Here is a 4,167-nt window from a genome sequence, read left to right as displayed (position 1 = left end):
TCAGAGACTATGTTTGCTAAGCAAGAAGGATTCTGCTCAGAATGCTCTGTCTGTTGCTGAGATGATGATGGGAAAGGTTTGCTATTGCTAAACCTGTTTCTTCCACCATTGTTATTATTGAAGCCTTGCTTCTATTGATCCTTCCATGAAAAATTTGGATGATTTTTCCATGAAGGATTATAGGTGTTGCCAAAGGCTTTACCCATGTAATTCACCTCTACCATTGCAGGGTTCTCAGGATCATAAGCTTCTTCTTCAGAAGATGGTTCTTTAGTACTGTTGGATGCATTTTGTAATCCATTCAGACTCTGAGAGATCATAATGACTTGTTGGGTCAATATTTTATTCAGAGCCAATATGGCATTCAGAGCATCAATTTTAAGAACTCCTCTCTTTTGAGGTGTCCCATTACTCACAAGATTCCTCTCAGAGGTATACATGAACTGGTTATTTGCAACCATTTTAATAAGTTCCTGAGCTTCTACAGGCATTTTGTTTAGGTGAATGGATCCACCTGCAGAGTGGTCCAGTGACATCTTGGAAAATTCAGACAAACCATCATAGAATATATCTAATGTGGTCCATTCTAAAAGCATGTCAGAAGGACACTTTTTCGTCAATTGCTTGTACCTTTCCCAAGCTTCATAGAGGGATTCACCTTCTTTCTGTCTGAAGGTTTGAACATCCACTTTAAGCTTTCTCAGCTTTTGAGGAGGAAAGAACTTGGCTAAGAAAGCCGTGACCAGCTTATCCCAAGAGTCCAGGCTATCTCTAGGTTGTGAGTCCAACCATGTTCTAGCTCTGTCTCTTACAGCAAAAGGAAAAAGCATAAGCTTGTAGACTTCAGGATCAACTCCATTGGTCTTAAAAATATCACACATCTGTAAGAACTCAGTTAAAAATTGTTAAGGGTCTTCTGATGGAAGTCTATGAAACTTGCAGTTCTATTGCAGTAGAGAAACTAATTGAGGCTTTAGCTCAAAATTGTTTGCTCCTATGGCAGGAATTGAGATGCTTCTTCCATAAAAGTTGGAAGTTGGTGTAGTAAAATCACCTCTTCCTTGCATTATTGTTTGGTTCGGCCATAATTGTTTCTTTTGCTGCTTCCTTTTTGAAAATTTCAGTGAGGTCCTCTTTAGAGTTTTGTGCTTTAGCTGCTCTTAGCTTCCTCTTCAGAGTCCTTTCAGGTTCAGGATCAGCTTCAACAAGTATGCCTTTATCTTTGTTTCTACTCATATGAAAGAGAAAAAAACAAAGAAAATATAGAATTCTCTATGTCACAGTATAGAGATTTCTTGAGGTGTCAGAGGGAAATAAGAATAGAAGAAGGAGGTAGCTAATGTTTCGAACACACAAAGAGAGATGGAGTTCGAATTGACAATGGAGGAGAAATGTTAGTGTTTCAATAGAAAAAGGATAAGTGAGGGGGGAAATTTTCGAAAATAAAAAGAATAAGATTTAAAATAAATTTTTGAAAAAATGGTTGTGGTTTTGAAAAAGATAAGAAATAGTAAAACAAACCAAAAGTCAATTAGTTAGTTGAAAAAGATTTGAAAATCAATTTTGAAAAGATAAGAAGTTAGAAAAGATTTTGAAATTGATTTTGAAAAAGATATGTTTGAAAAGATATGATTGAAATTTATTTTGAAAAAGATTTGAAAAGGAAATTAAAAAGATTTGATTTTTGAAAAAGATATGTTTGAAAAGATATGATTGAAAATACTTGATTTGAAAAAGATTTGATTTTGAAAAAATTATGAAGATTTAAAAAAGATTTGATTTGAAAACAAAATTTCTCTCCTTGTGTCATCATGGCGTTAAACGCCCAGGAGCTGCATGTTTTGGGCGTTTTAACGCCCAATTGCTGCATGGTTTGGGCGTTCAACTTCCAAGAAAACATATATAAGTATGAGGGCTAAAGCAATAACAATCAAATTAAACCCACAATTGAATTGAGTAATTGAAAGATTTTTTTCAAACTTGCAAGAAAAGAGATGATCGTGGTGAAAACATGTAATTGAGTGATCGAACCCTCACCGGATGTGTATCCGCTCTAGTCACTCAAGTGTATAGGGTTGATTCACTCAATTCTCCCTTAATCATGCTTTCCAAGATTTGTTTTTCATATAAACATCAACAATCATTTCATGCATGTAGGACAAATATCATGAGGACTTTTCCAAAGGTTGTAATGGGGCTAGGGTCAAGGTAGGATTTTATATGGTCAAGTGGACTAGAAATTTGAATCTTTGATTAACTTAAGCTTTCCACCTAACCTATATAACAACCTATAAAATTCTAAACAAACTTAACTACCTGATGACTTACATCATCTACCCTTTTTTCTTGCATAAAAAGGACCATAAAAGAGAAATAATCTCATTTGATCATTGCAATACATGCCTTAATTGATGAATATCATAGTACATTGCTTTGAAATGAGCTTGTGCTGAATTTCAGGAGAAAGAGACATCAAAAATGGGAAGGAAACAACAAAACAAGTGGGGCGTGTGAAGCAGGCGTGCCACTTGGAACAAACGCCACAAAATTTCATTGGCATGGCACGCCAAAAGCTGGACGTGGCACGCTAGTACAACTTTCTAGAGAGCAACAATGAAGACCATTGAAGGGGCGTGGCATGCCAGAGGCTGGGCGTGGCACGCCAATTCATCATTTAGAAGAGTTCATCACTATGGCGTGCCACTTTGTTTTGAACGCGTGGCACGCCAGCTCCAGAATTCACTTAGGCATGCCACTTGAGGATCAAGGCATGACACGCCAAGCCTAAGAGACCCACAATTAAATGGGCGTGCCACTTGAGCAACATGGCGTGGCACGCTGGTACAAGAATCCAGAGAGGAGGTTGAAGGCTAAATGAGGTCTGGGCGTGGCACTTGGTGTTGAAGGCGTGGCACGCCAATGCATAAAGAAGACCCAAGCCAAAGCTGGGCGTGCCACTTGGAGTCTGATGAGCGAATAATTTATACGCTTTTTGGCATTGTTTTTAGGTAGTTTCTAGTATGTTCTAGTCACTTTTTAGTATATTTTTATTAGTTTTTATGCAAAATTCACATTTCTGGACTTTACTATGAGTTTGTGTGTTTCTCTGTGATTTTAGGTATTTTTTGGCTGAAATTGAGGGACCTGAGCAAAAATCTGTTTCAAAGGCTAAGAAAGGACTGCAGATGCTGTTGGATTCTGACCTCCCTGCACTCGAAGTGGATTTTTTGGAGCTACAAAAGCCCAATTGGCACAATCTCAATTGCATTGAAAGGTAGACATCTTGGGCTTTCCAGTAATGTATAATAGTTCATACTTTACCAGAGATTTGGTGACCCAAACTGGCGTTCAAACACCACCCAGAGACCATTTTCTGGCGTAAAACGCCCAAACTAGAACCAAAGCTGGCGTTTAACTCCAAGGATGGCCTATGCACGTGAAAGCTTCAAAGCTCAGCCCAAACACACACCAAGTGGGCCGCGGAGGTGGATTTTTGCACTATCTACTCATTTTCTGTAAACCTAGGTTACTAGTTTAGTATAAATAACACTTTTTGACTATTGTATTTTATCTTTGGACGACTTTTTGATCCTTTGATCAGGTCTTCTTCCCCTGTTTTCGAATTCTTATGCCATTTGGGAGGCTGGCCATTCGGCCATTCGTAGACCTTTTGTTCTTATGTATTTTCAACGGCGGAGATTCTACACCTCATAGATTAAGGTGAGGAGCTCTGCTGTTCCTCATGAATTAATGCAAGTACTATTGTTTTTCTTTCAATTCATGCCTTCTTCTTCTCTAAGATATACTCTCGTACTTAATTCAGTTAAGTCAGACTGAAGGGGTGATCTGTGACAATCACCCACTATCTTCAGTACTCGCTTAGGCAAGATCCGCGTGCCTGACAACCACAAGCGGTCTACATGATGTTCAACGTAGTCACTGGATGCCAGCTGGAGTATATTCTCTTGGGTCTCTGATCCATGCGTTTGACTAGCATTTCCTGACAATAGAGCATTCAAATCAGTGAGATTAGAACCTTCGTGGTATAGACTAGAAACAATTGGTAGCATTCTTGAGATCCGGAAAGTCTAAACCTTGTCTATGGTATTCCGAGTAGGATCTGGGAGGGGATGATTGTGACGAGCTTCAAACTCGCGACTGTTGGGC

The 4,167-nt window shown here is 38.7% G+C and overlaps 1 non-coding gene across 1 annotated transcript; it reads left to right on the top strand.

The window, feature by feature from the left end:
• The first annotated feature begins 590 nt into the window (after positions 1-590).
• On the top strand, positions 591-698 carry LOC127748096 (small nucleolar RNA R71). Its single transcript, XR_008010039.1, has one exon. It is a non-coding gene; the product is annotated as a small nucleolar RNA R71 (small nucleolar RNA).
• Positions 699-4,167: the final 3,469 nt, after the last annotated feature.

This window comes from Arachis duranensis, chromosome 5 (assembly GCF_000817695.3).
Source record: "Arachis duranensis cultivar V14167 chromosome 5, aradu.V14167.gnm2.J7QH, whole genome shotgun sequence".
NCBI lineage: Eukaryota > Viridiplantae > Streptophyta > Magnoliopsida > Fabales > Fabaceae > Arachis > Arachis duranensis.
Note: the sequence above shows the minus strand (reverse complement) of the source record. Positions and strands in the feature narration are given on the sequence as shown.